The sequence below is a fragment of the Vicia villosa genome, linkage group LG3 (assembly GCF_029867415.1).
Source record: "Vicia villosa cultivar HV-30 ecotype Madison, WI linkage group LG3, Vvil1.0, whole genome shotgun sequence".
NCBI lineage: Eukaryota > Viridiplantae > Streptophyta > Magnoliopsida > Fabales > Fabaceae > Vicia > Vicia villosa.
In genome coordinates, this window is record NC_081182.1 from 34964150 (window position 1) to 34977389 (window position 13240).

A 13240-nucleotide genomic window follows, 5' to 3' on the forward strand; every position below is an offset into this window, starting at 1 on the left:
TTGTAAAATCATTTTCAAATAGTCTAATGTTTTTTGAGACATGGAAGATGTACACATGTACTATGTGAGTATGCTTACACTGCTCATGTAATGATAGACATCAAAACCAAGATTTTTTTTTCTAGTAACAACTAATTTGCTCCTCCATAAGACCATTTACAATGATTAAAAAACTCAACACCCACTTTTTCAACTCCCAACACTCCACATCATTTTCTCTTTCTTCCACCTAATAACTCAACACTCATTCAACTTTTACCCTCTCCAATGGTTTTTCATTCAACACCCTACCCCACCACTTTTTATTTTCATATTCTTATTTAAATTTTATTTTTATTTTTATGATTACATAAAATTACAATTATTGATTAAAATTAAATTAAAATAATAAATACTTAATAATTTATTTTTTATTTTTTTGTAATAAAAACAAAATTTATTTAAATAATTGGATACGATACAAATCATCTTAAATTAATTTAAAATACAACACACAATTAACGTAATTAGTACGTTACAAATAATTTAAAATGCAATACAACACACAAGTAATGTAATTAGTACGATACAAATAATTTAAAATGCAATAGAACACACAAATAATTCAATCACGGAACATTCCAAACTTTGTCCATATGTGCTTCACTAGATCGGCTTGCAATTCTTGATGAACATTTGGATCACGGAACTCTGATCTAGCACGCACATGATTTGCAAAAGCGGGTAACACCTCGGTCGAGTATGGTTGTGGTGCACTAGATCCACTTTCCCCAGATTGCTCAAAATCGGTCCAACGTTGAGAATATGAATCTCGTTCATCCTCAACAATCATATTATGTAATATGATGCATGACCTCATGATGATACCCAAATCAGCTATGTCCCACAAGCGAGCTGGTTCACGGATGATTTTAAATCGAGCTTGGAGCACTCCAAATGCACGTTCGATGTCCTTCCGACATCCCTCCTGAAATTTTGCAAATAATTTATCGGGTTCACTTTGAGGAAGTCTAATCGATTTGACGAAAGTTGGATAAGAAGGGTAGATACCATCAGCTAGATAGTATGCCATATTATATGGACGTTGATTCACAAAGAAATTCACACTTGGAGCCTTTCCCTGTTCCACGTCATCAAACACTGGTGACCGGTCTAGAACGTTTATATCGTTCAACGTTCCCGGACATCCAAAAAAGGCATGCCAGATCCATAGGTCATGAGATGCAACTGCTTCAAGAATAACTGTGGTGGTTCCCTTATCCCCTCTAGTAAATTGTCCTTCCCATGCTTTAGGACAATTTTTCCACTCCCAGTGCATGCAGTCAATACTCCCAATCATCCCTGGGAACCCCCGCATTTCACTAACATGCAGTATTCTTTGCAGGTCATCTTGGGTTGGTGCTCTCAGATACACTTGCTCGTACAAGCGTATGATTCCTTTACAGAATCTACGTAAGCACTCCAATGCTGTAGTACCTCCTATTTTGATGTACTCATCGACCGCATCTGCTGCAACACCATATGCTAACATTCGCATTGCTGTGGTACATTTTGCTAAGGGTGATATACCTTCTTTATTGGCTGCATCAACTCGCTGGGTGAAGTAGTTATCACTACTTGAAAGGTCCCCAACGATTCGAAGGAAAATATTTTTTTTCATCCGGTACCGACGACGAAACATTGCATCGTCATATGTAGGCTCATTGGCAAAGTAGTCGTCAATTAGTCTTTGGTTTGCCGCTGCATGATCTCTATTGAGATATTTTCTACTACGAGGTGCATTATCTTCCGATATTTTGTTTCTACGCTCTCTAAATCGATTGACTATATAATTTTCTTCAATTTCACGATTTTGATTGTAGGCTGCGATATCAAAATGATATTGTGATGGATCCATTTTTTTGTGATATTGGAGGTATATTGGATGGGATTTGGGATATTGGTACATAAATGGATGTATGAGTCCCTATATATAAATGGATGTGGGTGGTGGACCACTGACGGATTCGAAATAATTTATTGTATAGAGTTAATTATCAGATAAGGAATAGATTCGAATTGGGTGGTGGACCACTGACGGATTCGAACTAATTTATTGTATAGAGTTAATTATCAGATAAGGAATATATTCGAATTGGGTGGTGGACCACTGACGGATTCGAAATAATTTATTGTATAGAGTTAATTATCAGATAAGGAATATATTCGAATTGGGTGGTGGACCACTGATGGATTCAAAATAATTTATTGTATAGAGTTAATTATCAGATAAGGAATATATTCGAATTGGGTGGTGGACCACTGACGGATTTGAAATAATTTATTGTATAGAGTTAATTATCAGATAAGGAATATATTCGAATAGATTCGACAATAATTAAAGCAAACACTACACTGGCATATTGAAACAACAATAATTAAAGCAAACACTACACTGACATATAGATTCGACAATAATTAAAGCAAACACTACACTGACATATTGAAACAATGTGGACCGTCCTTTCGGGCCATACCCCTCCGTGGGTGGGATACGTGAACTGACTCTTTTTTGTCGATCGGACGCTTTCGCGTCACTTTTGAAAAAGTTTACAGAGTCGCCACCGACCTTTTATTTTATCCAATGAAGGAAAGGTTTATAAAAGAAACAGAAAAAAGACCTTTGAGAGATTCTGGGTAAGGGGGTAGGTTATACAAAGGGAAGGTGTTAGCACCCTTTGTATCCATGGTTATCCATGGGCTCTTTAGTTTGCTTAGCTCATTTGCTTTACTTTTCAATTAATTCGGAATGCTTTACCTGTGTTTTTGAAATACCTTTGCAAATAGAATTTGTAATGATCCTTGTGCGGATATATACAAATGCTTGTTTATCTTTCGAAAGATGTTTTGAAAAGATCGTTAATTTTGTAATGATCCGTGTTTGGATGTATACAAAATATTGTCTTTTGGAAAATTCGTTTTAAAAAAACAACAGTGTATGAGAATTTTGTTTGTTTTGATTTTGAGCAAGCAAACTAGGAGGTCTACCCTGAGTTAGGAGGTCTTTATCCTTGTTCCCTTTAAAAATCTATCCATTCGTCGGATATAAACAAAAGGTTCGATTTTGTACTCGAAACAGTAGAAATGTAACTTTGATTTTGAAAAGAGTGAAAAGGGGTTACCCTAGGAGGTGCAAATGTGATTGTGATTGAATTCAGATATTTATCTTTGAAGTTAGTGATCTGACGGTTCAGTTTTATCTTTGACATACACGCAGTTTATATGGGTGCTGGAAATTAAAATACGGAAATGTAAAGTGCAGAAAGTAAATCTACGCTATTACATCGATTGTGCGGGAAATGTAAACTAGCCTATTTACATGAATTTGACATCCTATACATTTATCTAGGAATTTTAAATTGCAAGAAATAAAAGGCATATTTTTGTATTTTTGTGATTTATTTTAAATATAATTAATGCATTATTAATTAATTTAAAATAAAGAAAAGATGGAAATATGATTAAACCTAGCAAATAAGTTTAAAATATGTATAAAACATTTGTTAACTGATTTTTAGAACAAAACTAATTTTTTTGTAATTTTTTGAAATTGTTTTTGGATTTTTTAAGTTAATTAAAACATAATTATATAAATAATTACACAAATAATTAAAACTTAATGATAAAATTATCCTAAATATGTACAAAATTAGTTTATGATATATAAACAATATTTAACACAAAGAACAATTTTTTTTATGATTTTTTGATTGGTTAGAATAATTAAAAAGTAAATATATAAACATATACTAATTAATTATGTAAAATATTGAAATTATGAAGAAAAATAAAATATTTTTATTTCAGAAAATAATATATATTTTTAGAAGTCTAAAATATTTTTTGTGGAATTTTTTGGAATTTAAAACTATTTTTAATTATTTTTGCAATAAAAATAAAATAAAATAGAAAATATAAAAAGGATACTTATCAAGTGTGGAAGTTGACTGAGGGAGCATGGTGTAGCTGCGTGTGTGAGGCGTTGGATTGGAGATTGAATTGATCCAAGGGTTCAGATCTGAGGTCACATGAAGCACATGATTAAAGCAAGGCATGGGATTAGTGGGAGACCAAAGTCAGACTGGTCCCCACCCTCGCCTGCATGGACCAATGGAAACAGAGGAGAGAAGGTTGAAAAGTTGACTGACGAACCACGCTCGGACGCGTGGTCGTCTTCAACCTCCGTCCCATGCACTTTTTCAGACAGATAGCGGGGGTTTTTAACCCCCTCTATTTCACGATGCAAAAACGTTATTTTCGGTAGCTTCCCAAACCTGCAAGAACACACGTTAGCAACATATGAAAACAACCCAGATCCACTAAACATGATGCCCTGAATCCAAATATGTCATTAGTTTCGTGGTTTGATGCTCATAGCTATAGGTTCGAAGATGTTAAAGTATGAACACTCATAAGCTTATGTTAATGGCATATGGCTATCCTCACGTGGGAGTTGGCATGTTAAGGCCCAGATCATTTGCATAGGACCTTATGAGCATGATAGGATGGTTGGTTAGCATTGAAATCAGTTGCATATACAAAAACGAAAATAAAATTCATATGTACATGAAGAGTATTATATGCTTTATACGACTCTCATGGGCCTGTGTTTAAAGTTCAATCTTACTCTATTATCTTTGAGAAGATGATTAGAATGCTTGGTTTGTATTAATATTGATTGGAAAATTGATTTTGAAAATTACAAAGTATGGAGATTTTTTGAGAATTTTGAGAGGTTTGTGGCTATTCTCTTCGTGTCTCTTCGTGTCCCCCCCTTGTTGCTGAAGTATGCTACTCCTTTTATAGCCCAAAGGCTGCTTGGAAGTGAAGCAAGAAGCTATAGTTGCCTTTGTTGAAAGTTTGGTTCTTTAATATTAAAAAACTTTGAATTTTTGACCAAGCCTTGACTCCATTCAATGCTCTTGCCTTGGGCATCAATCTTCTGCAGAAAATTGAAGATTTTGGAGGTGAGTCATACTTGGAGACCAAGTCACCAATTATCCATGCAATTTTCCTTTGATTTTAATCTTAAAATAAGATAAAATCATGTCAAAAATGGATAATATAGATGTGGGCTTTGTCTTGGTCGTGGGAGGCCCATAGTAACATGGAAAAGATGTTTGGACCACAAAAACTTGGCATCTTTTGGAAAAAAAACATTTTTGAGCAATGTTGATTTCATGCATTTTCCCAAAATTTAGCCAACTTCAACAAGGTGTAAATCCTTCAATTTTTGTCATATGAAGGAGATCTTGCACTTTTTGGAAACCTCAAAGAGTCCTCTAACCAATGTCTTTGGTCTCATGTCAAAATGATTTTTGGTTCTCCTTGTGTGTCCTTTTGAAAAAAGTGTCTTTTTGTTGACTTTGAAAATGACCTGTAATGTCTTTGGCCATATTTTCCAAATGGTGAATGCAATGACCATGGGATCAATTGCATTTGAAAGATAATTGAATTTCCTTCAAAATGAGCTTTGGTTGACATTTTTTGGATGAAGGATGAGAGAGTTATGATCAGTCAAAGTTGAGTTGACTTTGCAGGCAAAAACCCTAATTTTGAATCTTAGGGTTTTGTTGATTTTTGATCTTTCCTTGATGAATTGTGATCATCCAATGATCAAATGTTGAATCCTTTGACAAAATATGGACTTTGACAAAAAATTTCATTTTTGACTGTCAGTTGACTTTTTTGGTCAAACGGGTCGTCTGTTGACTGTTTGAGCTGCTGACGGTGCGTCTGAGTGAATTGAAGCTTGAAAATTTGAATGATGGTACTTTGAGATGTATGGATGTATTTGAAATCCATTTGAGCTCTCAAAACTTGTTGCTCCTGTTAAAACAAGAAAAACCCTGATTAGGGACTGTTTGTATAGGAGGCAGTTAAGCGTACCTGATTTTTGTGCAGTGTTGAGTTTCTGCTAATCGCGTGATATTCAGAAAACTTCTAACACAAAAATCTTGGAAATTTGTATTGTGAATGATTGATTTGATTGATTGTACAAATCACTGAGAATTGTACTGTCTGCAGTTTGTCTATCAACTGACTGTTCGTGTACTGAAGCAGCAGTTAAAGTGAAAAATCAACAGTCAAAGTTAATTTTCTTTTTTTTTGTTTTGTTGTTATTTTTGTTTTTGTTTGGTGTGAAGCATGAAAATTTATTTACATGACTTGTTAGAAAACAGAAACATAATAAATAACTGATATTTACGGTATGCGGGCAAAATTACCGATAATAACCTGAAAATTGTTAAATGCACAGAAATAGAAATATTTGACTGGCAGAAACACACAAAATATTATCTTAGTAATTAAGCAATATTATGACAAATAGTACAACATTTAATACTGACAGTATAAATATTACATACTATTGAACAGTACGATGAATAGACGGTTCGTTTAAGAAAATAAGAAACACGGCAAACTTTAAAAATGACGGTTGATGAACCATGCTATGATCAATAACATGTAGAGGATTGGGAATGCAACCATTGCAGGTCCACACTTCTCAGGACTGTGTAGGCAGAAGAAAGTCATGATCACCGTAGCAATGGTGATGACTGTAAGAAACAGTGTCTCTATCCATTTTGCCATTCTTGCTAGGAAAGAAGAAAGAAAATGGATGATGAAGTAGAAATTTGAAAGATGATTTAGAATTTGATGTGAGATTTGTGGGAAGAATGAGAGGTATTTATAGAATGGAAAGATGATAGAGACGTTGGGGAATGATGTGATTCCGTACAAAAGGAAATTTGAGTGGTAGTGAGATTTGAAAGAAAGTGTAAGGTATTGTTGGGAAAAGAGAGATGGATAGAATAAAGTTGAGATTTGAATTTGAAAGGATAAATTTGAAAAGATTTTGAAAATAATGGAATATAGCACAAAAGTTAGTGGGAAAAACAAAAAACAATTGTTACCAGTACAGTGTGAGTTTCCTGCTTTTGCGCCTGCAAAAAGATTTAACCCTGCATGAACTGTGTTAGTACTATTTATCTGTAAAATAAATAAATAGTATTTGTGAAGTAAAGAACAGTATTTGGCGTTTGCGTAAGAATAAATTCCACTGTAAGCCAAGTTACTGTGTAAGAAAAATTCTGAAAACCAAGTTCTTCATATGTCAGGATATTTTGAAAAAATCCATGTTTATATGAGACTCTTAATTTTCATATTGAAACTTTCCTGAAAAAAGAAGTGGGCAAATTTTGGGGTATAACAAACAACAATAATTAAAGCAAACACTACACTGACATATTGAAACAACAATAATTAAAGCAAACACTACACTGACAAATACTTCATTGAAATTAATTATCAAACAGTTCTGCCTCCAACTTTTTCAACAGCTGGTTCTTCCGGTCATCTAGATGCTCTTCGGAAGTTAGCTTTTAGATACATCTTCATTTTCTTGGTTTTAGTCTTTTTCCAAGGCTATATTGTTAGCCTGCTGTTGCATCAAGGCTATGTTGTCCAATCGTTCAAGCTCTTTCGTCTTGAATTCTTTGTATTCAGCCCATTTTTTGTCCACCACCTGCCGAGGCATATTCCTTGCTTTTCTTTTTACCCTTTTTTTTTAGCTGCCTCCCTTCCTATAGGACGAGCACTGAATTCTACAGTGTTTGAGCCACATGCATCACTCTCGCGAGATCTCTTAGATCCACCTACTTCCTGAGCCAATATTTCCTCCTACTTGACTAACATAACGTGGTTGATCACGGAGAGCGTGCCATTCTTCCATTAAAGTGAATCTAACATTCTTCCCACATGCATATAATTCCTGCGCTTTTGCCAAAACATCATTCTCCGACCAACCACTTCCTTGCATACGCTTAGCGCCATCATAAGCGCCAATCCATTTACCCAACACTTTGTTCATATAATTAAAACGGTTTCGGCATGCAGGTCCATCACGCGGAGGATCGAATGAGCAATGCTCATTACAATACTCAGCAATTTTACCCCAATATGTTTCACCTTTCTGGTTTCTCCCGACAACACTGCTTGTTCCAAATTTAATCCACCCACTAATTAGCACAAAATTTTGTTCAGTGTTCCCTGCTGGTTGCTGAGTTTTCCTGCTCTTAGGAGTTGAATCCTCTGAATTTTGGAGCGACTTCATTAGAAACTATCATGCCACCAATAGTTAGTTGTGTTGAAAACTCGGGAAATTCAGGTACACCACCACTTGGAAAATTTGCATTCGCCATTGTCACATAACCATTAAACGGGGGTGTTTGAGATGGATTTCTCGGCATAGATCCATAATATGGTTGAAAGTTTGGAACAGAGGATGACTGGTTGAAATTTGGTGGAAAACCAAAACTAGGTATGTTTTGAGGATGTTGGTTGGAAAATTGATTTGGATTTTGATAATAGTTGGGATTTTGATAATTGTTGGGATTTTGAAAATTGTTGGGATTTTGGTTAAATGGAAAATTAGCAGAATTTTGAGTGTTAAAATGATTATTGGGATCCATTTCACTAAAAAAAGACACTTAACTTAAAAAAAAACACTAATAGAAAGATAATAATAGAGAAAGATAGTGGAAAAACTTGGTTTTTTTTTTCTGTGTCCAAATCAAATGAACCAAGTCTCTATTTATAGAGAAAAAAAATCATGAATTTTGGTATAAAAAAAAAAAAATTAATTTGCAGCGAAATAATTGAGTTCAAAGTATTAAATGGATAAAAATCTGGCCAGCCAATCAGAAACAGCCCACGTGGCTGCACTTATCTCCTTTCCCATTCTCTCTCCGCGTGCATGATGTATCCCACTCTCACTCCAGCGCGTGGCCCACACGCGCCAGCTTTGCTCCATTCACACGCTGCCACGTCAGCTTCTGGGACAGATTACTTGGTGTTGAGTTTTCTCAACATCTCTCTCCTCCAACACACACTCAACACCCATTTACACACACCATTGCATACCATTTTCCCATGTTGACTTCAATTCAACTCACCATTGTAAATCGCTAAAAAATTACAACAATCTCACTATCATCATCTCAACTTTTTTAAGTGAATGTATTGTCGAGTTCTTCATCCATAACATGACCTAGTTTTGCAATCATCTCCAGCAACAAAAGGCAGTGCTTTCTCAGAGAACTAAAGGCTAGCGATCATAGTCATAGTCTTACTCAACTGTGACCTCAAAATCTTGTTTGCCATTACCCCTAAATACTATTGATACTTCTTGTGCAAGAATCATTATACAGATCACGAATTGACCTTGACGCCTTCATGAATCATATGTTAAATAATAGACAAGTCAAATGTCTATCTAAGTTATTTTGATTTGTAAAAAAAAAAAAAAGTAGATATTAGACACACACAACTTTAAGCATAGTAACTTGACACAATTATCAAATTTAAAATCATCAGTAAATTCATAACACCATAGTCATAATTCTTTTTAGGTAAAATACCTTTTTTTTTATTTTTTTTTAATCAAAAGACTTATGTATTAATTCAAAAAACCCATAGGTACAAAGCAATCCAAACGGATCCAGCCAACCAACAAATGACTATAACATCAAAGTAGCTAGGTAAGGCCTTAGCTTCAACTTACCCCACCCTCTATAAACTATAATATCAATAATGTTATTTCCGATTGACAATCTATCTATATCCTTCCCAAAACTCATCGAGTTCCTATACATCCATATACCATAAACCGTTTCCGCTATAGCAAGCTTAAGCATATCCGATCTGGGAGATTTCCCTTTGCAATTCTGAATAAGCCAAAGCATTTCTTGAGTCCAATTAAGAGGTTCATGTTGACAATTCAGCCAAAGTAATACCTGTTTCCAAATAGCCTTTGTCTCAAGACAATCAAACAACAGATGTTCTATAGTTTCTTCCTGCGAACAAAAACAATAACTAGTATAGTCCACCATTCCAAATCTGAACAATCTACTTCTCGTTGCCAACTTGCCATGACAAGCTAACCACAAAAGGAGAGAGCGCGCGGCCGTGCACTATTCCCACAAAATAGCCTGAACCAAGGGACATGACTATGAACTTTCATTAGTTGTTTATAAACCATTCTAGAACTATAAGCTTGCCACTGAGTCCAGCCCTGCATACCAGTTGCTTCATCTCTTTGTTGTAAAATTGTCTTGAAAATCCAAGAGTGTTGCTCCTTAGCTTCCATAAGCATTATATCCTGGCCCTTTATATAATAGCAGTCAATCCACCTAACCCATAGGTTGTCTTTCTTTTGCTGAATATTCCAGAGTAGCTTCATCATGGTGACTGAATTCCACATCTGTAAATCCACTATATTGAGTCCACCTGCCTTCCTTGGTTTACATACTTGTTGCCATGCTACAGGGCTCTTTCGACTGATTATAGTGCCACCAGTCCATACAAATGTCCTGCAGATAGAATTAATATGATGTATAACATGCTTTGGGAGAGGGAGACATTGTAACCAATAGTTTGCAGTAGCAAAGCAAACACTCTTTACAAGCTGGACTTTCCCTGCATAACTTAACAATTTACTACTCCAATGAGTAATCCTCCCCACAATTTTATCAATCAGTGGCATATAGTGATGTAGCTCCAATCTCCTGCTGGTCATAGGGATACCAAGATATTTGAAAGGCATCACTCCCTCTTGAAATGTTGTAAGGGTTTTCAATCTCATCTTGGTGTCTAGATCAACTCCCCCAAAGAAAATCCTACATTTCCTAGGATTCACCACAAGCCCTATAGACTGAGCAAATGTTTGTACAACTTTCATAAGCATCTGCACTGATCCAACATCTCCTCTTGAGAACATTAGAACATCATCTGCAAAAGAAATATGGGTTAGATTAACAGCTTTACATCTGTTATGGTGTTTAAATCCAGGGTCCAGTTGCATTTTGTATAGTAGTCTATGCAAATATTCCATCATGATGACAAACAATAGGGGTGACACTGGGTCCCCCTGTCTGAGTCCTCTCTTAGCAGGCATAATAGAAGTATAGGTCCCATTTACATTGAATCTATAGGATACTGTAGTCATTGTCAGCATTATCCACTTTATGAATTATTGGGGATTCAATCTCACTCATGATAGTCTGCAGGGCCCCCCAGTCAACCATGTCATAAGCTTTTTGTAAATCAAGCTGTAACATACATCTAGGCACCCCTCCCTTCCTTGAATAGCCTCTCAGAAGTTCAAAAGCAAGAAGGATATGATTTTAGATTTGTTGTCCAGGCACAAAAGCTGCCTGACTGTGACTAATCACTGTCCCCATCACTTTAGCCAGCCTGCCAGTCAAAACTCTAGAGATAATCTTATATAGAGTGGTACCACCCAGCTATAGGTCTATAATCCTTTATAGTCCTAGCTTCCTCACTCTTAGGGATTAAAGTAACAATGGTACAGTTGACTGCCTTGTAAATTCTGCCATGAACAAAAAAATCCCTAACAGCTGCCATAACATCACTCTTAATAGTCTGCCAGCTTGCCTTGAAAAATTTGGCCCCATAGCCATCAATGCCTGGTGCTTTTAGGTCACCAATGCCTTTCAATGCAGCCTCTACTTCTTGCTCTTTGATTTGCTCCACCAGTTTAAGTCTTTGTTCAAAGGTCAGTTGTGGTCCTCTTCTTAAGGCATCTATGTCCACTTGGTTAATATCAGTAGCAGCTGTTCCCATCAGGGATTGATAGAATGAGATAATTATTCTGCTCTATTTCCATTTGGGAAGACAAAACTGTCCCATCTTCTTTGTACAAAATGTGAATGCCTTTCCTAGCATGCTTAGCCTTCACAGAGGCATGGAAATATGTATTGTTCCCATCCCCTAGCTTCAACCATTCAATCTTAGATCTCTGCTTTAAAACCTTCTCTTCAAGTTCCTGGAGGGCAACCAGTTTAGTTGTGCATTGATGTACTTTCTGTATCTTCTCACTATCCATCAAGTCAAATTGTAGATCCTGGTAGGCAGTATTAAGGTCATTCCTTGCTAGCATAATGTCATGCTTCAAGGTAGCCACAGGTTTACTCAACATACAGATAACCCTTTGGAGTCTCTTAAGTTTCTCCCACACAATGTACATGGGCCTCCCAGCTAAAGGCATATTCCAATTCTCTTCAACACTTTTATGATAGCCCTCCATGTCCACCACACAATTATAGAATTTAAAATGATATCTAGTGCTCTGCTTAGGTCCCTTGTCTCTCAGCCACAATAATGTATGATCAGATATACCAGGGTTATGGATGTGTAGTGTGGTATCCAAATTGCTTTGGAACCAACTTGTATTTGCCAGGACATGATCAATTTTTGTGTAGATAGGATTCTCCACTTGATTATTTGACCAAGTAAAGTAATTTCCCGTGCCATCCATCTCATACAATCCTGTATTATCCATCATGCTAGTTAAATCTTTAATTTCAGCCTGAGTTACTCTTTTTCCTCCAATCCTATCTTGCACTTTTGTGACATTGTTGAAATCACCCAAAAGCACCCAAGGTCCCTGTTGATTCCTATGTAAATTCTCAATTTCTATCCACAAATGTTGTCTTTGGTTCAAGGTATTAGCAGCATAAATGGCAGTGATCCAATACAAGAATTTTCCACTTAGATCACAAACCTCTCCATGTATCATTCTGACTAGTAGTTGATTACCTAACTTTTAAATCTAGCAAATTATTATCCCAATGGATCCAGACTCTACCATTATAGTGACTACAGTAGTTATCAACATACTTACCTGCCTAGGTGAAGTTGTTGTCTAATCTCAGCAGCTTTATTTATCTTTACTCTGGTTTCCAACAAGATGCAAATACTTGGTCGTATGTCTCTGAGGCGGGAGCAAACCTCTCTTATTTTTCCAATTTTATTCAGCCCCCGAACATTCCAAGCAACTATCATGAGGCATAGTCTTGGTACACTAAGGGATTATTCAAGTCCCCCAATGCATCAAAGCATTCCAGATGGACACCACATGCTCCTGAATAGGTTTCTTGCCTCGATCTCTACCACTAAGCACTGTCTCCCATTCCCCTCCTTGAATCTTCAATCCTGATCTCATTCTTATCTTTGCTAGGAGGAACCACTGGCATAGGGGAGCTTGGAGCCACCTCAGGGACAATTTTTGTTTTCTCTGCCATTTGCTTTTTCTCTTCAGGGGCCTTTGGAATCCATTTCTTTACAACCTTCTCTTTGCAATTATGGCCAAACTTTTGGCACTTACCACAGAAGAGTG

General features: G+C 36.1%; 1 pseudogene; it reads right to left on the bottom strand.

Annotated features, from left to right (window-relative positions):
- Window positions 1–604: 604 nt before the first annotated feature.
- On the bottom strand, window positions 605–8554 carry LOC131655387 (uncharacterized; annotated as a pseudogene).
- Between the last annotated feature and the right edge of the window lie 4686 nt (window positions 8555–13240).